General features: G+C 36.3%; 1 non-coding gene across 1 annotated transcript; it reads left to right on the top strand.

Annotated features, from left to right (window-relative positions):
* Positions 1-20,932: 20,932 nt before the first annotated feature.
* Positions 20,933-21,005, top strand: TRNAT-CGU (transfer RNA threonine (anticodon CGU)). The gene has a single exon. It is a non-coding gene; the product is annotated as a tRNA-Thr (tRNA).
* The last annotated feature ends 2,823 nt before the right edge of the window (positions 21,006-23,828 follow it).

Raw genomic sequence — 23,828 nt, 5'->3', positions numbered from 1 at the left:
ATATGTTGATATGAAGAAGAAATGTCAAGCAATATTTCGGCGGTTCGCGCAATACCGGGCAGAACTCTAAGCACAACTCGCTGCCGTCATCTAGACTGTAGCGAGCTTGAAACCCTTGGACACGTGCTTGGACAATGCCCCAAAGGCGAGCTGCTGATCAATGCTAGACATCATTGTGTACGACAGATGGTTCTTTTAGACGGGCAGACATTAATGCTATCAACGGACGCTTAAAACGGGCTCTTGTTCTTGACCCTACTATCCGTTTCGAAAGAAACCTAAATCAGGCCAACGAAGTTGATATCAGTGGCGGCTGGTGGTTTGAAAATATGGTGGTGCACAATGGATATCGAAGAGGAGTTAAACATACTTAACTTTAAAGTTTAAAACCGTGTATACCTGAGGGCGTATACATATAAAGCTTATTTATATGTAATTAATAAGTAAAATGACTAAATACAAGCATACCTATTTATACAGAAAGTACAAAAGTGGACGGGGTCGTGGATGGAGCTCTCTATATAGCGATTTACCCTCATGGAAAACATTTGAGCACAGATTCCTCATCAGAATGCTACCAAGTACCAAGTCCAACGTTTTCGTTCATAAAATTCAAATGCAGCTTTCGTAGGCTGTCGGGAGATAGCAGCACTTATTGTCAGAACGACAACTCTTAGAACTTTAAAACAAAATACAAGCTCCTTTATGTATTGTGCCGTTTGTGTGGATGCAGATTGAGAAAGTAATGTGCGAAATATGCGACTGTTCGTTGCACAAGCCGAATGAATACATTTTTCATGCTTATTACTTCGGACAAATGTCTAGTTGAAACAGATACTTTCCCAGTGAATTTAGTTTCTTCTGCACTGACGTTGGTGTCCATGTGAGGGGGTGCGACAAACCGTTCTCAATGAGGAAAGCAGTAGACCACGCCTCTAACCCCTGTCCCCGCATTAGCCGAACATCTCTATAAACTACCTTCCATAGGTTTTCAACATCTTTACAAACCAAGAGGCTCGGAGGCTCCTGCAGACGTACAAAATAAGACGCCAGCTGCAGATAGTCATGAATGAAAATTGTAAAAAAAAAATTATATTTTTAAATAGTAACAAATCCGGGAGATTAGGAACATTACTGGGGGTTGTACAAACCTGCAACCCCCTTGAGAGCCGCCACTGGTTGATATTGAGAAGAAGTCAATATATCAACCTTGTCTGCCGTATCTTTCTCAATAGTACAACGTCCCTCTTAAACAATGGTCCGTCATTGGTTTGCTGTTTGGCAGTAGAGGTTCAATCACAAAATTCACATGGAATTATCTCAAGGGACTTCACATTCCTTTTGATTATGTAATGTCTATTCTTATAAATATTATCAAGGATTCTCTTCAAATATTACATCATCATCTCTATTTCAATTAATCAGCTTATATTTGCCTTCAACAATTAACTTTCTTTTTCTTTAATGTATCAAATCACATTATATTGTACATGTTTATTGTATTCAGGACCCTTGTGGTCACTCAAAATTCTTTGAGATGATGTTTATAACTCAGAAATTTATTAGACAGAATAGGAAATGAAGCTGTGATGGAAATAGTGGGAGAAGAAATAATAATACCGTAACTGATCAGGAAGAAAAAATAACACTCTTTGGGTCACTGACTAAAAAGAAATTGCCTACCGAAGGACGCACTGGAAAGAACGGTGAAAGGGTAAGAATTTCGAGGCATAAGAAGATATCTGAAGATAGACAACGCTGAGACCCTGGATAATATGCGGAAACTAAGAGGAAAGTAGAAAATAGGAGAGACTGAAGAATGATGGGTTTGCAGTGAAAGATCTGTCTCTGGGCAGAACACTGTGATTGAACGCAATCTTTCTAACACAGCTTAATTTCTTATTTTGTCTCTCCTTTTCACACACATAGTATGTCACATTACACCCATCTCTTTATGCATATCCCAGGTATATTTTCTTTAGTTAATCATGATACAATACATGAGTATTCCGACAATGTGGTACATCTCATGTCAATGTGGGTTTTCCGACTGAGTGCTTTACAGTGTATCAATATTACTTACTTACAAATTGCTTTTAAGGAACAAGCAGGTTCATTGCCGCCCTCACATAAGCCCGCCATTGGTCCCTATCCTGTGCAAGATTAATCCAGTCTCTATCAACATATCCCACCTCCTCCAAATACATTTCAATATTACCTTCCCATCTACGTCTCGGCCTCCCTAAAGCTTCCTTTCCCTCCGGCCTCCCAACTAACACTCTATATGCATTTCTGAGTCCGCTCATACGTGCTACATGCCCTGCCCATCTCAAGCGTCGGAATTTAATGTTCTCAATTATGTCAGGGGAAGAATACAATGAGTGCAGTTCTGTGTTGTGTAACTTTCTCCACTCTCCTGCAACTTCATCCCTCTTAGCCCCAAATATTTTCCTAAGCACCTTATTCTCAAACACCCTTAACCTATGTTACTCTCTCAAAGAGAGAGTCCAAGTTTCACAACCATATAGAACAACCGATAATATAACTGTTTTATAAATTCTAACTTTCAGATTTTTCGACAGCAGACTGGATGATAAAAGCTTCTCAACCGAATAATAACAGGCATTTCCATTTGTTCTAAATTTATAATCCTCCCGTGTATAATATATATTTGTTATTATTGCTCCAAGATATTTAAATTTTTCCACCTCTTCAAAGGATAAATTTCAAATTTTTATATTTCTATGTCGTACAATATCCTGGTCAGGAGACATAATCAAGTACTTTGTCTTTTCGGGATTTACTTCCAAACCTATTTCTTTACTTGCTTCTAGTAAAACTGCCGTATTTTCCCTTATTGTTTGTGGATTTCCTCCTAACATATTCACGCCATCCGCATAGACAAGCAGCTGATGTAACCCGTTCAATTCCAAACTCTCTCTGTTATCCTGGCATACTCTAGAGCAGGCATGTCAGAAATCAGACACTGAAAGCGCAGTGTATGTGCGCGGACCGCCTGTCTGTGTAGATTGCGTCATTCATGTGTTGCTCTTACCAGTTCTTATCCGGAGGGATGTACAAGAATCTATTCTGCGCTTCTAGTGTTCAATTAAATTGACATTTAGACATTATAAACATATTTAGCAGAAGGAAAAACACAATTATTGTCAGTGTCTGTATTTGACAATAATTGTAACACAAGAAACAATAGACTTACTCAGTTACAATTCACAAAGCAGTCGATTGTAAAGAATAATTTATTTTCATGATTTGTATACAGTATTTGAAGAAAATATAAATATTGCAGTAATTTCGAAACAAAAAACGAACACAGTATTTCATTTTACAAGTAGGTACTGATTATTTGAAAGTAATACTCTTTCATTGTTCCTCAAGCATTATTGGTACCATTGGTGCACAAATGTTAAAGAAAATATTTTACTCACAATTACATGCAATAGGACATTATGAGGCTTTTACACTGGACTCATTTCCTTGCTGTATATTAATATAAATTCACATTATTATTAATAAATTGGATAAATTAAGCTTGAATTTAAATTTATATATATATTTTATTTGGAAAACGTTGAGAGCAAGTATCAGCAAGTTGGGAGCGTTACTGAATTGAGTTAAAAGAATCTTCACAAACTGTGAAGCGAGGACATTTTCTTTATGTCAGGTTTAAAGATTTATTAACCTAAGTATATTAAGATAATACAGTAACGCGAGATGGAAAATTCGCCATTATGTATTATTTTTACAGAAAATTTTTCCGCCTTACAAATAGTTGGTTTCTTCCTTCCCTTACAACCTCAAGACCCTCACATGTATTCTTTACTCAACATTCTCATCACTTACCAGCTTATGAAATAAAAGTTGTAAGTCGTCTAACTATTGATGTCTGTGTTAGTACAGACTCCAAAACAACATCATTGTCATGTTTGTCTTTCTGTGAGATTACTAATTAAGAAATAAGAGCTGGCGAATATCATATTTTGAGAACTTTACTAATCTGATTTAAATTCTCACATCACTATTAGGTCCACATGATTTGATGAAAGTCTTTCATTTTAAAATAATTACTGTTGGCTGAGGAAAAATCATAACAGTTATGTTATATGATTCGTGATTTCTCTTCTTCGCTATATCTGTGGACTCCTCACTTTATTTTTCGTAACGCATTCACAATCTCAGCTCAATGAGCACACCCGTACTGATCTGTGTTACTGAAACAAAAGCTGTTCTGCTACTGCAGGTACTGTACAGCCCTGTCGCGTTCCCCTCCAAGCCGATTCACTCCCTCCAGGTAGGGGAATAGGAACTTCACATCGCACAGAGACCAGTGCACAATGTGCGCGACTGCACAATGTATTTATTTATTCACACTGCAATGGGTATATACTCGGTGGCAGTGGTAACTAATTACACTCAATAATGACAATAATAAACTTATTAATTAAAAATACAATTAATACTAATACTGATAATTAATACTACTACTACTACTAAAATAATAATAATAACAATAATAATACTAATAATCATAATAATAATAATAATAATAATAATAATAACAACAACAGGGAATATACTAAATTAAATGAAACGGTCACTTAAATTGAAATATTCTAATTTGTATCTTAAAACTAAGATCGAACTAAAACCCAGGAGTATATGTTCATATCTGCACAAGTACTTTACAACATTACACTCATTTCGCTGTCAACTCACTCACTGCACTGGAACTACGACACATTTCACTGATTCTATCCTGATTTCACTAACACTTCAAAAACATTTCACTGTTCAAATTCTTTGCACTGCCACTATAAACTATAAAGCTTCACTGACAGGAACACGTTTCACTTACACAGCACACTTCACTGACACGCCATACTTCTTCACTGATACAACACACTTCACTGACACAACATACTTCTTCACTGATACAACACTTCAATAACAACATATCATTTACACCCTTTAAATACTGTGTATAATTACCGTCTATTAGCAAGGTCCTTAAGCCTATTTTTAAATACATTTTTGGTTGTTGGTAAAGCCTTTAGTAAGTCTGCAGGTAAAGCATTCCAGTCCCTGATGTGCAGAGTTTTGACATGCCTGCTCTAGAGTAAAGTTAAAAAGTAAAGGTGATAGTGCATCTCCTTGCTTTAGCCCACAGTGAATTGGAAACGCATCTGACAGAAACTGACATATACGGAAATGAAATAGTGTATTAAATTATATACTCCGTTATAAGATTTATTGATATTCAATATTATTTTTACAAATATTATTTTCATATATTTGTATGTTTGCTCCTTTCCTTCGCTCCTCTGTCTTAAGGTGTTAAGACAGTACCTTCTCAATTCTATACAGCAGACATTGTTAATAGTGGCACCCGCATGACAAGTTTCAGTTTAATCAGTGCACAATGCATATTAACATCAGGTAATCAACCATGTCGTGGGCAGAATTTAACTCACTTCCCTGGGTCCAATGCAACGTTAAAACTATGCGCTTCATTTGTGTTTACACCGAGGCCAGTTTATTCTCAAATGTACAAACAGAGTGTGAAAATGCTGCATTATATTAAGCTTTATTAAGCATTGTATAGATAAAATTACATGGATGTCATAGCTATGTTATCGCCTTCTGGCAAGTAATATGTATTCTATATACCTGCAGTCATTATTAGAGATATACCAACGATAAAAAATAAAAACAAAATTATTCCATTTCATTTATTGTATTCAATATAATATGTTACACAATCATTGTAGCTTTGAGATGTGGAACAAGTAAAAAATTATATACAAAACTAGATAACACATAGCAAGCGGATTAATTCAATTTACGAGCTTAAAAAGTAAATCATTTATGTAGGAGGTATGGCTGTACAGGTCTTTGTTAATTTTGTTCTGAACTTTATCTCTTATAACTTCAAATTTTAATAGTAATATACGTTACAAGAGCGGTATGTTGACGTTTTCATGGTCGAGGAAAAGATTGAAAAAGCGAAACGTAGTTGAGCTTTTTTAATTTCCGAGAACATGAAAACAAACATACCGCTCTTGTAGCGTACATTATTTTGTGCGAAGATCGTTTATTACATACCTGAAAGACGAATTTCTAATTAGTTGCAATGAAATCTCCATGTTGGTTTCTGTTTAATGACGGTAAATTCGCAAAACCAAAATATCTTTCTTCAACATTGTTGCTATAAAATGTTTTCTGTGTTTACTATACTCCAGCAGGCCGTCATATACGTCTGTCTTTTTTTTCCCCCAGTCTATAAATGCGAACTAAAAACAAACGGTAAGGTTATGTAATGATTTATTTTTCATTTTAATATTTTAACAATATTATTTATATAACATATTGCAGTAATAACATCGGCATCTTGAATCTTGTTGATTTTTTCACGGCATCCTTAATGTTACTTGTATCAGGAATGCAATAAGTTTCGTGGAGTAGTAGACTTTACTTAATTTTTGCAAATATTTAAAAACAATAATTAACATTGCAATTTAGGTGAAATTGCAGTGGTAAGTTTCCAATTTATAATTATTACTACGTTAAACGTCTCTAAAAATAATATGTTAAAAACCTAAAGTAGTAAAATGACTGTCGCGCTTAAGTGGTAAGAAGAGGGAAATTGTTATGTGTGTTACGTTGGGAATACTGAATGTGGTATTTCACACTTACCCCGTATTGGTCCTGTGCGTAAAACAAGCAAATACGCACGATCTCGCACAAAATAATTATGCAATACTTTGAAAACAGTAATAAATTAACAGATAACTCCTTTCTTATAACACCTGAGTCTTGCATAACGTAGATAGAGTTGTTTTGGTGACAAGTATTAAAATTATTATTATTCTGATTAGGCCTAGTACTGGAAGAATTTTAGATTTTAACATGAAATATTACCAGGGAAAAACTGTACTCTCAAAACAAGATGCTACTGTAGCCTATCTCTATACCTTTTCGGCTCAATAAATTTTTTCTGGGTCTCATAGAGGCCATGTACAGTCTTGTTATTCCCCCATATTGCCTTCCAAATGTGCATCTTCTCTTTCATAGAAATTACTTGCAATTCTTAAGAGGAAAACATGTTGGGGGTCATCATACGATGAAAGATTAATGGAACGGAGAAAAATTCTCTCCGGCGCCGGGATTTTGAACCCGGGTTTTCAGCTCTACGTGCTGACGCTTTATCCACTAAGCCACACCGGATTCCACCGCGGCGTCGGAAGAATCGTCTCAGTTTTAAGTTCCTACTCTTGGGTTCCCTCTAGTTGCTGCCCTCTGCACTACGTCATAGATATCTATGAACCTAGGACCGAAGTCCACACATGTGCTGAGGTGCACTCGTAATGAGTGACTAGTTGGCCGGGATCCGACGGAATAAGCGCCGTCTTAAATCACGAAGTGATTTACGCATATCATATTTTAATGTAACGAAGTACATATGATTTTCCATGCAGATACTCTGCGTCATCATACGATGAAAGAGTAATGGAACGGAGAAAAATTCGGTGTGGCTTAGTGGATAAAGAGTCAGCACGTAGAGCTGAAAACCCGGGTTCAACCTGGCGCCGGAGAGAATTTTTCTCCGTTCCATTACTCTTTCATAGTATGATGACGCAGAATATCTGCATGGAAAATCATATGTGCTTCGGTACATTAAAATAATATATATGATATGCGTAAATCACTTCGTGATTTAAGATGGCGCTTATTCCGTCGGATCCCGGCCAACTAGTCACTCATTACGAGTGCACCTCAGCACATGTGTGGACTTCGGTCCTAGGTTCATAGATATCTATGACGTAGTGCAGAGGGCGGCCACTAGAGGGAATCCAAGAGTAGGAACTTAAAACTGAGACGATTCTTCCGACGCCGGGGTGGAATCCGGTGTGGCTTAGTGGATAAAGCGTCAGCACGTAGAGCTGAAAACCCGGGTTCAAATCCCGGCGCCGGAGAGAATTTTTCTCCGTTCCATTACTCTTGCATCGTATGATGACGCAGAATATCTGCATGGAAAATCATATGTACTTCGGTACATTAAAATAATATATATGTTGGGGGGTGCTCAAGAGAGATTTAAGTTAGTATTTTTATATTTTATCTGTCTCTTCATTACAGTGTACACCACTGTGAATTGGCACTCACTTTCATCACAAGTCAAGGAATATAAAATAACTGGTAAGATATTTTTAATTCTGTGTTACAGTAAATATGCGTAACATAATAATTTAAGCGAAAGGGCAGTATCATAACTTGCTGGAATTGGGCTCTCTTAAAATATTTTCAAAAAGATCTACCCGATGCCTATTGTTCTCTCATATGGCCATAATGGTATTGAAGATCATATTAATATCGACATTATCATTTTCGTCTTCACAGTTGTCGTAAAATCATCATTACTACTTTTCTTCTTTTCTTGATTAATGAGTTCGTCTGTGTCTATCGTTATTGGGCATTTTACGAGTTATACATTTGAACTCACAATTGACGGTCTCCCTGCAAAAAAGAAATAGCTCTCTTTTTTTAGTTGTAGAATACAACAAAAACATTCTACGTAATTCAAATTTTAACTGAGTTTCTTTCTTTTTTCAGAGTATCTCCTGGGTACCTAGGTATTTCATTTTATCACTGGCTCATTAATTACAATCAGCAATTTAGGGGGGTAAAATATAAACAAAGAATGAAGCTACTCACTTTTTGAAATACAGAATAAAGAAATATAATTACAAAAACAAACAAAGATAAATACAAATAAAATAATACAAGCAATATAAAAAGAAGATACAGTAGTATTAACAAAATTTGAGACCGAATGAGCAGCGCTCGTGCTCGGTCGCAGTTCAGATATAATATTAAAATAAAAAAAATAATATAAATAAATAAATAAGTAAAATAAAATAGGAACTAAAATAGGTAACGTAATTTATTTCAGGAGGTTATTCTTTGGAATATACTTACTTACTGGCTTTTAAGGAACCCGGAGGTTCATTGCCGCCCTCACATAAGCCCGCCATTGGTCCCTATCCTGAGCAAAATTAATCCATTCTCTATCATCATATCCCACCTCCCTCAAATGCATTTTAATATTATCCTCCCATCTACGTCTCGGCCTCCCTAAAGGTCTTTTTCGCTCCGGCCTCCCAAGTAACACCCTATATGCATTTCTGGAATCGCCCACACGTGCTACATGCCCTGCCCATCTCAAACGTCTCAATTTGATGTTAATAATTATGTCAGGTGAAGAATACAATGCGTGCAGTTCTGTATTATGTAACTTTCTCCATTCTCCTGTAACTTCATCCCTCTTAGCCCCAAATATTTTTCTAAGCATCTTATTCTCAAACACCCTTAATCTCTGTTCCTCTCTCAAAGTGAGAGTCCAAGTTTCACAACCATACAGAACAACCGGTAATATAACTGTTTCATAAATTCTAACTTTCAGATTTTTCGACAGCAGAATGGATAATAAAAGTTTCTCAACCGAATAATAACAGACATTTCCCATATTTATTCTGTGTTTAATTTCCTCCCGAGTATCATTTATAATTGTTACTGTTGCTCCCAGATATTTGAACTTCTCCACCTCTTCAAAAGATAACTTTCCAATTTTTATATTTCCATTTCGTACAATATTCTGGTCACGAGACATAATCATGTACTTTGTCTTTTCGGGATTAACTTCCAAACCGATCGCTTTACTTGCTTCTAGTAAAATGTCCGTGTTTTCCCTAATCATTTGTGGATTTCTCTTAACATATTCACGTCATCCGCATAGACAAGCAGCTGATGTAACCCGTTCAATTCCAAACCCTGCCAGTTATCCTGGACTTTCCTAATGGCATACTCTAGAGCAAAGTTAAAAAGTAAAGGTGATAGTGCATCTCCTTGCTTTAGCCCGCAGTGAATTGGAGACGCATCTGAGAGAAACTGACCTATACGAACTCTGCTGTTGTAATTGTAATATTGTAAATTTTGAATTCTTCCACATCTTAAGGCTTCATTGCTAATGTAACATCTATGGAATATAATAAAATGAATGAATGAATGAATGAATGAATGAATGAATGAATGAATGAATGAATGAATGAATGAATGAATGAATGAATATGTGTTTTGTACTTCTAAACCGAAGACTGAACTGTGGTATACCCATGGTTACAGCTGAGATCAAAGACCACAAACAGATTAATACTGCATTGTTCCTTCAAGTAAGTCTTTCAAAGGCACTAATAAATTATTAAAATTTATACATTTTCAATTGACACTTAACCCTTAGCTTTTAATTACTGAATTTGAGAGTATAGTCTGAATCCAATGACTCTCCATATTTAAACACACGAAGTGTATCTGCTTCGAATAATAACGGTGAATTCCAATTCATTATAGTACGCTGAAATCTCGACTCTTACATGTATTCAAGTCTTCATTCTCAGCGTGATGTGCTTTGTCTTCGGTAGAGATCCGACGTCACGTTGATTCCACGTCATTATTGCTCCCTCATTTTTTTCATCCTTTGTCAAGTGGAGAACAGTGTTGCCAGATGTACAACTGTGGCATTATTACAGCAATTTTGCCACTGGAATAATGTGCCATTACTGTACGGAAAATTTGGTGTGAGTTTTGTTAAATAGTATTTCTTAAATAACTATTGACGAAATTTATAATTATATAATATAATGTAATATAATATATATAATATAAATTTATATTACATTAAGTTTGTATTACAGACACACAATTCTGACACACGACGAAATATTAATTCAACATTAGTAGAACCTAAACGTCTCACATCTGCTGGTCTAAAGCATAGCATACATTTTGGCCCTCGGTTGTACAATGCTTTAACTAAATTACACCCAGAACTTCTAACATGTAACCCACTAACATATAACAAGAAAATTAGAAACGTGTTAATATCTTCAATTTGATTAAATAAATTTATAGCCTATGTGTATGAATTAATCAACCTATATTATATTTGTATTCTATAATTTTGAAATATATATTAGTCCTACTTTTCACGTGCGATATTATTCTTCTCTAGTGTTAATATTATATTATATAATTCCATTGCCGCTGTAATTATACTTTAGTTCCTATTTTATTTTACTTATTTATTTTTATTATTATTATTTTAATATTATATCTGAACTGCGACCGACCACGAGCGCTGCTCATTCGGTCTCAAATTTTGTTAATACTACTGTATCTTCTTTTTATATAGCTTGTATTATTTTATTTCTATTTCTCTTGTTTGTTTTGTAATTATATTCTTCTTTAATCTGTATATTTAAATTTAAATAAATATAGTTTACTAACTTACTCCTACAGAAATAAAATAAATCTTGTTAATCTAATCAACAATATTATGATACTGAAAGTAAAAAAATCGACTTTGTCCATTTATTGAACCTAAATGTCATACAAGTGCAGCACTTACGAGTAAACATGGTGCTAGTTTCGGCCCAAAACTTCACAATAAAATTACAAATTATTTTCCAAATTTGAAATATTTCAAAATTTAACCTTTTAAAAGAGACATTTATAAAATTATTCATTATACAGTAGACTATATCGGGATATTGATATTGTCAATTGATTTGAATTAAGAGCATGTTGTAGTATAGTCTTTCGCTCAACAGATGTCGGTACTTTCATCACGATAGTAAGAAAACAAAATGGCTGGAATACGCTTGACATTCGAGCAGCGAAAATGCAATCTGAAGTGGTTTATGGGGTTTGATAATGCCGTTCAAGTGCAACATCAGTAGAGGAGAGAGTACGAAATAGAAACCCCAACCCGCCTAATAATTAAAAGCATTATTGACAAGTTTGAGGCGCATGGAACGATTTGTGATATTCACCAAGGAAGATCGGGAAGACCGCGTACAGCTACAAGTCCTGCTTCGTCGGCTCTCGTGTTGGAAAGGTCTGTTACTTCTTCACAGAAGTCTGCTACGCAATGTGCACGTAAAGTGGGAATTAGCAGTACAAGTGTACGACGAATTCTAAGCTGCTAAGTCGAAAGTTTACATCCCACTATTACTGCACGCGATTAATGATGACGAACCTGATCGTCGAATGCAATTTTGCGAATGGTAACTGAAGACGAAGAATTTGTGACGAAGGTAGTGTGGTCTGATGAGGCTCAGTTTAAACTTAATGGAAGAGTGAATCGGCATAACTCCGTTTACTGGGCAACGGAAAATCCGCATGTTCATGTGGATAAAGGGGTCAATCTACCGGGGGTGACTATCATCTAGAGGCTTAATAAGATTATTTTTCTTTGATGGTAGTCACTGGATAATTGTACCTCGAAATGTTACGCACATCTATTTTACCAGGTGTACTTGTGCTTTATGGAGCTGATGATGAGGTCTTCTTCCAACAGGACGGGGCGCCACCATACTACCACCTAGCCGTAAGAGCTTTCTTGGATGACAATCTGCAGGGACATTGGATTGGACGAAGTGGCCCCTTTGAGTTCCTCCACGGTCGCCAGATCTAACCCCTATGGATTTTTACCTGTGAGGAACTGTGAAAGATCAAGTCTATCGACGTAAGCACCGCACGATGGAGAACCTTCGCCAGGAGGTTACAGCGGCATGTGCAGCGATCTCCATTGAAACATTGACCGACGTAGCTTCGGTGACCGCTCGTCGTTGCGCTATGTGTTTGGCCGCCAACGGCGAATATTTTAAACATCTAAAGTAACCATGTGCTTAGATTAAGACAGTAGTGCATGTGTGATCAGTATTTAAATGTAAAACAAACACATAATAAATAGTTTTTGTTCCTTAAATAGTATATACACTTTTTTTGCGGACTCTGTATAAAATACAGTACAACCCTGCTAAAACGTGCCCTCTATAAAAACGAAACCTGCACAAACGAAAAATAAATTTGGGAACGGAATGATTTCCCATGTAAAATAATATTTTAAAACGGAAAACTGCCTAACGCGAAAACGGACTTTTTTTGGGCACCATTTAAGTAAAAAAACTGACTAAAACCGATAATTTTAAGCATAACTGTTGCTAAATTCTTAAATACTATGCGAAGCAAGAGAATTTTTTGTGTGACTGTACATGCAATGATCTGGAAGACTTTCGCTATTCTTTGTCAGGCGTTGGGGGTGAAGCTTCTCTAACCATGTCACTATTCTGTGCTTATTGCCAAGGTCCCGGGCAGGTTACTGACCTCCTGTACCGTTACTTCTTCGAACCCTCTTGCAATTTCTTTCATTTATTCTCAGTTTTGTGATAAGCCAATACAGTGATAAAGGACAGTGCGAGAAGAATAAAAGTGTGAATAATTGTAGTGTAGTGTCAATTTAGTTTCACATTTACGTTTAATTATTCTGAGTTCTGTGTTAATATGCTAATACAGTGTTAAATAACAGTGCGAATAAAGTAAAACTGTGCGATTTAATAAAAAGGCCTAGATGACCAGTTCTATCATGGAAGAGTGGCTTCATAATTTTAATGGAGCGATGAAACGTCAAAGTCGTAAGGGCATACTGTTTTTAGACAATGCTACCTGCCATCCAAGGATTGATTTGTCTAACGTGAAGTTAATCTATTTTCCATCAAACACAACTTCAGTTACACAACTGATGGATCAGGGCGCAATTTACACTCTGAATTGATGCAGGATGCGAAGGAAATGCTACAACGTTATCTTTAAAAATTGTCGCGGCAATGCACTTCAAAATAAATGTGGGAGCCAAGAAACTAGGGCGCACAGAAAGGGGGGGGGAGAGAGAGAGAGAGAGAGAGAGGCTACAATCACGTAAGTTAATAATTATGAAAATAAAATTCACTTTGCATGTACAGTAGTAACTTTTATTTAAAATTATTTCTTCATTTGCTCCTACAGTCAGCATATTCCAGTAGTCTGTTCTTAGTTTTACCAAAACTCAACACTTTGTAAAACGAAAACCTGCGAAAACGGAAAAAAAAATTCTGGAACGATCGTTTCTCGTTTTAGGGAGTTTTTAATGTACTAAAAAATTTGTGTATTTCTTACCTATTTATATCTGTCGAATATATACATGTTTTTATTGAATGTCACTTACCTTCGGTCTGATTGTCAATTTATATTAAATGCGTCCTCTCTTTCTCGTCCTTTTTTCTCTTCTATGTTAGTTTTCTTTCTGAATTAAGTTAATTAGGATCGAGAGGACTGCAGAGTCAACTAAAGGAAGCAGCGAGACAAGCATGAGGATCTTTCTCGAAGTGGCTACTCGGGATTGTCAGAATAGCTGTTTTATTTTATTTAGGCAAAGTGGCACTTACCCTTAAGGGATTTCACGGTTTAACTCTAATGGAAAGTCAACAGATACACAGAAACTAAAATGGAAAAATATTTATAAATTTTTGTGGAATGTATAGTAACAGACATTTATAGAGGTTGCGAACAAAATCGGTAATTTCCACCGAAAAAAAAAAAAGTTCTTTTTTTCGGTTTCGGTATGCTTAGAGAGACATCTTTCTGAATATGTTACTGTTTTTATTCCAACTCGTTCATTTCTATAAAAAAAAACAGTATGGTAAATCAGTATTTTCAATCAAAACAGGATAATGCCATATCATACTAATGCCAACATTTTCATTGTACGAGTATTTTTTAATGAAAAACGGACATTTCTAACTTTCTGCATTTATTGTAATTACCAACTCATTCAAAATCGTTCATTTCCACTTCTCTGATGCAGGAATGATAATATCTTATTGGTAAATGAAATTATTGTAAAAATGTTATAATATATTCATTTTTCCATGATACAGTAGAATGAAAGTGAAGGATACCTAGAAAGATAAGTCATTCAAATCATATTTTTATTTTCATGCAATGTACATTCACATAGTTGGGCTAAATGTTTTTAGTTTAAATTATTATAAAAGTGTTATAATATATTCATTTCTCCATGATACAATAGAATGAAAGGGAATGATATCTAGAGAGATAAGGCAGTCAATTCATATTTTTATTTTCATACAAAGTGCATTCACTTAGTTGGGCCAAAGTTTTTTAGTTGCAATTATTGTAAAAGTGTCTTGGTACGGGCGATTATGTATTAACCATCGGCCAGGGCGTTCATTTCCCCACAACAGAGGTCCTTGGCACGTATTTTTCCGTTAGAGTATGCAGGGGCTCATATTATGCTAATCATTAAATAGTACATTATGCAACGAGCCTATAACGGTAGTAATTAAGACGCGATTATGTTTGTTTATGAAATGAGAACAAGCGAGTTTCATAATTTTCATACGAGCGTCTTAATTACCATTATAGGCAAGTTTCATACGACTTTTCATGGTCGACCATATTTCTAAGTTGAAATTATTCATAAGCATTCATGTTATGGTTATGTAAGTGAGGAGCGGAACTGACCTGAATTGTGAGATGTGCGCAGACGCGAAAGTATTGATTTTTTCCGAGGCACGAATGTCATTGACCTTGGTATAATCTAGAGAATAACATGAAGATTAGTCTTGATATAACCTGGAAATTGATTTAGAATTGAAAAACGAAATGACAAATTGAATTTATTTGAATATTATTTACAATTAACGCTAATTATTATAGTAACAGAACATAACCTTCTGCGACAGTATTGGATTTCCAGCCACCGTGACTATTCGCTAGTTCTCTTTCGATTGCATACCGAGAATAATCGATACTTGCGGTTTTATAATGGTACAATTGTAATTTCTCATTGGCTGAACAACTGAATTATAATGAATAGGTGCACTTTAATGAGGTGCATTAAAGGGCTACTACCAGGTGTATAATTACTACATTTCGGCATGGTCGAGCATAAACATTTTTAAATTTAAATAAAATATATGTACCGATATATATTTGGTAATCCTGTGTGCTCTGGACTTCTATCGGTGGAAGATTGCCTGGCCGATGCTTACTACATAATTACTATGTAATGTCATATTCGTTACTCCATGACACACTTGATGTAAGTAACGTTTATGTTTTACTGTTATAAACAGGGTGCGAATTAAGATTTTTGATAAGGGGGGATATAATCCTAGGTAGAGAATACCATACATAAAATTATGAATATCCTCATTCGATACGGCTCAACGCTTGGTCGCACTGAGTTGCTTGTCTTGCATCTTGATAATAATAATATTTATATCCATGAGTAGGCTTAAGATAAGATGTGTAATTCCTAAGTTACTGATCGTTGTCAGCTTGCCGGTGATAATACAATACAGTAAACTTTCCAATTGCGGACACTGCCGGGGAAGAATTAAATGTCCCTTATTGAGAAGTGTCCGCTATTTAGAAAATCGTTAGTTTATATACAGTACATTAAAATTTCTCATACTTATTCAACACTATATTTTACAGTACAGTACAGTAGAAAGTGAGATTGTTTACAGTATTCATCCAGAGAGAAATCGTACCAGTAAATGTTTTGTAAATGAATTATACATCAGTCACTGTACCACTTCACCTTACACAAGAAAACCTAGAATTGTTGATTTTAAAATAAAATCTCGTTTTTCAAAATTCCACTAACCTGTGTTTTCCCATATTAAACTTTGTGGCCAGCTCACGAACACTTAATTTCTCCTTCTCACTATGCGTTACAATACCCACTTTCTCTTTTAGTGTCAAACGTCTACGTTTTTGTGACATTTTTAATGTGACTGTACTTCCGAACACTCAACTTGACAAACTAAGAAAGTACGGACTGCTCACGTACTGTATCACAACTAACAACTGTGCTGCTTACCTTCAATAAAGTACAAGAACGTTTAAATGCACGATAATGATTGTTTCAAAGAATTCCGTTAGAATTTAATTTAATTTATAACCGTCTTTTTCTTTTTTTTTTACGCTGTCCCTTATTTGGAAGTTTTAATTGTTTTTGGGGGATACATTTGAGTGTCCTCGTCCGTTATTGAGCATGTCCGCTATTTGGAAGAATTTTATCATAAGGGTCAATGTTATTTTGCAGGGGAATTTTAAAATGTCCGCTATTGAGAGGAGTCCGCTATTGCGTAGTGTCCGTTAAGGGAAGTTACACTGTAATATTATTCTCTTTGCTTACTTTATCTCTACTTTATAAAGTATAATTGTCTTAAAACAGTTATAGATAGAAGTTATCAATGAGAGGGATGTCAAAATGAATTTATGAGAGGGGGATAACATTCCAACAGGGAAGAATCCCCCATCACCCTGTTAATTCGTACCCTTCTTATAAATGTCAAATAGCTTTTTATCGAACAAAAGTGAACATTTCCCTCATATTTCCAAACAAAACCAGATACTTCCAAAATATTTTTGTCTATAAAATGTACAGAAAATGACTAAAATCATTTTTATAGACACAACGGACGTAACATACACGAGAAATAAAATTGTCTTTCATTTTGAGGTAAAGTGAAGGCCCGATAGAGTTTTATCTTACATGCTTACTTACAAAAGGCTTTTAAGAAACCCGAAGTTTCATTCCGCCCTCATTTAAGCCCGCCATTGGTCCCTATCCTGTGTAAGACCACTCCAGTCACCATTATCATATCCCATCTCCCTCAAATCCATTTTAATATTATCCTCCCATCTACGTCTCTGCACCCCCAAAGGTCTTTTTCACTCCGGCCTCCCAACTAACACTCTATATACATTTTTGGATTCACCCTTACGTGCTACATGCCCTGCCCATCACAAAACGTCTGGACTTAATGTTCCTAATTATGTCAGGAGAAGAATACAATGCGTGAAGTTCTGTGTTGTGTAACTTTCTCCACAATCCTGTAACGTCATCCCTCTCAGCCCCAAATATTTTTTAAGAATCTTATTCTCAAACACCCTTAATCTCTGTTCCTCTCTCAAAGTAAGAGTCCAAGTTTTACAACCATACAGAACAACCGATAATGTAACTGTTTTATAAATTCTAACTTTCACATTTTTTGACAGCCGAGTAGATGACAAAACTTCTCAACCTAATAATAACAGGCATTTCCCATATTTACTCTGCGTTTAATTTCATCCCGAGTAACATTTATATTTGTTACTGTTGCTCCTAGGTATTTGAGTTTTTCCACCTCTTCGAAGGATAAATCACTAATGTTTATGTTTCCATTTCATACTATATTCTGGTTACGAGACATAATCATATACTTTGTCTTTTCGGGATTTACTTCCAAACCTATTTCTTTACTTGCTTCAAGTAAAATGTCCGTGTTTTCCCTAATCGTTTGTGGATTTTCTCTTAACATATTCACGTCATCCGCATAGACAAGCAGCTGATGTAATCCGTTCAATTCCAAACCCTCTCTGTTATCCTGGACTTTCCTAATGGCATACTCTAGAGCAAAGTTAAAAAGTAAAGGTAATAGTGCATCTCTTTGCTTTAACCTGCCGTGAATTGGAAAAGCATCAGATAGAAACTGGCCTCTACTGACTCTGCTGTACATTTCACTGAGGCACATTTTAATTAATCGAACTAATTTCTTGGAAATACCAAATTCAATAACAGTATCGTATAATACTTCTCTCCTAACCGAGTCATATGCCTTTTTTAAATCTATGAATAACTGATGTACCGTACCCTTTTACTCCCATTTTTTCTCCAATATCTGTCGAATACAAAAAATCTGATCAATAGTTGATCTAAGATGGGTGCTCCTGTTATGGCCACGTTCCTGATATGGCCACCCCCCTATTGTGAGTTAGTTAACCAAACAATCCGCTAAATTGCATCAGCATCCAATGAAAGGGAATCCTGGTATGTCAATTGATCGTTTTCCATCCAGTCTGGTTGAGCAATATGGCGTCAGTTGCCTATTTTGCGGTTTCATGTGACCTCTTCTTATTTTGCTCTGGTAAGTCTCCTTTGTTTTATGCATGTTTTTCAAAGACTTGTTTCATGAGAACCATAGTACTCCATTCAGTTTTTAATGTTCTGTTGATTGGTGTTGTCGTTGATGGCGTATTTTACGAGTTGTTCATAATCAAACGATTTTCGTGGAAGCTTACTTGTTCCTGATATGGCCATATCAAATCCACCATGGCCATATCAAGTTCGTTTCACTTTTATTTTTTCATCTGACAAATTTACATGCCTTATAGCTGGGATTACGCAAAAAATTTTGTATTTCAAGAAAATCAACTTAATTTTTTTATGGAAAAACCTGTTTTGACTACACTTTTGAATTATAAAAAAGATTAGGCCTATTAAGTGTCATGTTTATTCATTTTACACAAAACATATTTAATTTTAGCACAACTGCGCTATCAGACTGAAAACAATCACGATTTATAGGAAATGGAACAAGGGTGGCCATATCATGAGCACATGTTACTGATTTGGCCAGTAGGTATACTTTTGGAATTTGGGACTTATTGGACAATTAAAGCTACTTTTAAGGGGAAAGAAAATGTTGTAAGAAAGTCCATTAGACTGACAACAGCTAGAAACGGCTAGAAAAATTCTCAAACTTTAGCATGGCCGTATCAGGGACACCTACCGTATTACGCCTAAAACCACACTGATGATCCCCAATAATTTCATCTACATACAGAGTTAATCTTCTCACAAGAATATTGGAAAACATTTTGTACGACGTCGATAGTTTTATTTAATCCCTAAAAAAATAATATTTTCGAAAAGAGCGGCTTTATTTGATCTTTAAATCTTTGGTTACAGCTGATGTTGTTACCGGTTTAATTACATAATCATTTCAGTGGGAGTGTATTCCTTCGTACAATCATCCGATGTTACAGTTCCCTTAGCCTTTTCAGCTGGGCCACTTGCTCGTTATCGCATTCTGCCTGCTTGCAACATGAAACCGGCTTGAAATGGAAATGACAGTCCAAGAATAGAGAGAGGCTGCGGAGAAGCCATCGATCTACATATGCGTGTGCAGCACATGCTTCGCTCCGGGCGTTATTCATTCTGCGTGCGGTTTCCCTTCCACATCCACACATACAGAATGAGTTTGTTTCTGTTATACCCTCAACTATATAACGGGAAAAACTTAATTAATTCCTTCTTGTGCTTGGAAAGTTTTATCCACAAGTCTGTCTGTAATATAACTCCATTCTTTGGCTGATGAGCTACACACCATGAAATGATACGTGAAGTTATCAGTAACTTTTTTTTTCTTATTCTTAATATAAACGAAAGATCTATTAACAAATTTAATTACTTGCTGTTGATTAAGGATTTTAATGCCATTATACATTATGAAATACAAACTGCTGAATCATTTATACCCGAAATCACACTTTCTGAAGTTCCGATAGAAAATCCGAAAAAAAATATATGTCTCCAAGTATCGATCAAATTCCAGCACAATTAATACAAGAAGGTGGAAGCGCATTATCTAACGAAATTTATAAGCGTGTACTTGCTATTATGGAAAAGGAAATTGTACCAGAACAATGGAAGGAATCCATAATCGTACCTATCTTCAAGAAGGGGGACAAAACTAACTGTAGTAATATTATAGATTTATTAATTTGTCCTACAGAATAATATCTGTAATATTGACAATTAATATTTGAGGAGAAAAATTCGCTCCGGCGCCGGGGATCGAACCCGGGTCCTTGGTTCTACGTACCAAGCGCTCTGACCACTGAGCTACGCCGAATTCAATCCACAGCACCGGACCGAATATATTATTCTGTAGGACAAATTAATAAATCTATAATATTCTCATAGCTGCAGTGCATATATTTGTACAGAACACTGTGCACGTAACTGCGGAATCCCGGCGAAACAAGTCAATCAGCTGAGTGCGCTCCTAGTATAATGGCAGTTGACATTGGACATATACTTCAACATAAATGCCTAACTTGGAGTCAGGCCACAAAGGGGAACATTGAAGGAGAAGGATTAGGTCCGGTGCTATGGACTGAATTCGGCGTAGCTCAGTGGTTAGAGCGCTTGGCACGTAGAACCAAGGACCCGGGTTCGATCCCCGGCGCCGGAGCGAATATTTCTCCTCAAATATTAATTAACTGTGGTAACTTTCGAGGAATATAACTTTTGTTGACGTCGTATAAAATTTTGTACAATATCCTTTGGAGTGGATTAACTCCACATGTAGATGAAGTTATTGGGGATTATAAGTGTGGTTTTAGGCGTACTAGATCAACTATTGATCGGAAATTTTGTATTCGACACATAATGGAGAAAAAATAGGACTGTAGCCTAAGGGTATAGTGAATCAATTATTCATAGATTTCAAAAAGGCATATGTCTCGGTTAAGAGAGAAGTTTTATATGATATCCTTATTGAATTTGGTATTCCCAAGAAACTAGTTCGATTAATTAAAATGTGTCTCAATGAAACGTACAGCAGAATCCGTATTGGTCAATTTCTGTCAGATGGGTTTCCAATTCACTGTGGGCTAAAGCAAGAAGATGCACTATAATCTTTACTTTTTAACTTTGCTCTAGAATATGCCATTACGAAAGTCCAAGATAACAGAGAGGGTTTGGAATTGAACGGGTTACATCAGCTGCTTGTCTATGCGGATGACGTGAATATGTTAGGAGAAAATCCAAAAACGTTTAGGGAAAACACGGGAATTTTACTTGAAGCAAGTAAAGAGATAGGTCTAAATCCCGAAAAGACAAAGTATATGATTATATCTCGTGACAATAATATTGTACGAAATGAAAATATAAATCCTGGAAATTTATCCTTTGAAGAGGTGGAAAAATTCAAATACCTGGGAGCAACAGTAACAAATATAAATGATACTTGGGAGGAAATAAAACACATAATAATTATGAGAATTTTAATGCCTGTTTACTCGCTTGAGAAGTTTTTATTATCCAGTCTGCTGTCAAAAAATCTGAAAGTTAGAATTTATAAAACAGTTACATTACCGGTTGTTCTTTATGGTTGTGAAACTTGGACCCTCTCTTTGAGAGAGAAACATAGATTAAGGGGTCTGAGAATAAGTTGCTTAGAAAATATTTGGGGCAAAGAGGGATGATGTTACAGGAGAATGGAGAAAGTTACACAACACAGAACTGCACGCATTGTATTCTTCACCTGACATAATTAGGAACATTAAATCCAGACGTCTGAGATGGGTAGACCATGTAGCACGTATGGGCGAATCCTGAAATCCATATAGAGTGTTAGTTAAGAGAACGGAGGGAAAAAGACCTTTAGGGAGTTCGAGATGTAGAAGGCAGAATAATATTAAAATGGATTTGAGGGAGGTGGGATATGGTGATAGAGAATGGATTAATCTTACTCAGGATAGGGACCAATGGCGGGCTTATGTGATGGCGGCAATGAACCTCCGGGTTCCTTAAAGGCAAGTAAGTAAGTAAGTAAGTAAGTAAGTAAGTATTCTATTGTTGAATGAAGTCGGACTGTAAAACAACGGAATGCATAGTAGCAAAGCAGCACGGGACGTCAACAGATCAGCAAAACAACCGTGCGGTGTCACTAATGTCAAAAGATCCTCCTTAAAACGAGAAAACCAATTTCTTGCCGTGCTCTCTCCGATAGCATTGTCCCTATACACGGCAGAAATATTCTGGCCGCTTCCGCTGCTTTCGCCCCTCTACTGAATTCAAAAAGAAGAATACATACTAGGTTCAAAAAGTTCCCGGAATTTGCTATTATCATAGAAACAACGTACCTTAAACACTATTCCACAGTATTCCCTTCAAAATAATTGCCTTCCGCAACAACACACTTTTGCCAACGCGTGTAGAGTTCCTGGAAGCAGGCTGGAAGCCATTTTGTGAAACCCGTCTTAGTGCTCTCGTCGCGTTTGCGATAACCTCTTCAGCATTGAATCTCCGTCCTTTCAGATGACTTTTCAGACGGGGAAACAGGAAATAATCAGGTGGTGAGAGATCAGGAGAGTATGGTGGGTGATCCAAAGCAGTTATGTTGTGCCTGGCAAGAAAATTCTTTACAATAATTGCGCGATGAGCAAGTGCATTGTCATGCATAAGGAACCAGTTGTTTTCTACCCACTTTTCTGGACGTTTCCTTCTCACTGCGTCCAGGAGGCGACGGAAGATTTCTACGTACAATTCTTTCGTTACAGTACGACCTTCTGGAATGAACTCATGGTGGATGAGACCCTGAGAGTCGAAGAAAACTTCCAACATAACTTTGCCTTTGGAAGTGTCCCTAGGAAATTTTTGCTTCCGAGGAGATGTTTTCGATTTCCACTCAGATGACTGTCGTTTAGGGACTGGGTCGTACAAGTAGTACCAAGTTTCATCACCAGCAATAATTTTGTTTAATAAATCACCATCTTCATCAGCCATACTGATCATGTCCCCAGCAAGAGTCATTCTTGTTTCTTTCTGTTCTGCCGACAACATTTTCGGAACTAACTTCTGAGACACGTAATGCATGTTGAGATGCTTGTGAAGAACATTATGCACACTTCCGACTGATATTCCGACCTCTGCTGCTACCTCTTTTATGGTTTTACGTCGGTCGTCCCTCACAGCATTACGCACACGCTGAGCGATTGCTTCATTTGTTGCAGTTGTTGGTCGGCCGCTGCGTACGTATCGCGGCCACCAGAAAAGCGTTTATGCCAGGCATACACTTGAGCTGCTTCGCCATATGCTTCTTCCAATAATCTTAATGTCTCTGCAGGAGTTTTGTGTATCAAAACACAGAACTTGATGTTTGTACGTTGCTCTGTGGACATAATTACAAAATGCGACGAACAAACAAAACACTATGATAAACAATTGCCTACAACTCAAAACCAACAATCGCCATTATCAACAAACTTAAAGAAAATGGCATCATGAATGT

This window comes from Periplaneta americana, chromosome 13 (assembly GCF_040183065.1).
Source record: "Periplaneta americana isolate PAMFEO1 chromosome 13, P.americana_PAMFEO1_priV1, whole genome shotgun sequence".
Taxonomy (NCBI): Eukaryota; Metazoa; Arthropoda; class Insecta; order Blattodea; family Blattidae; genus Periplaneta; species Periplaneta americana.
Note: the sequence above shows the minus strand (reverse complement) of the source record. Positions and strands in the feature narration are given on the sequence as shown.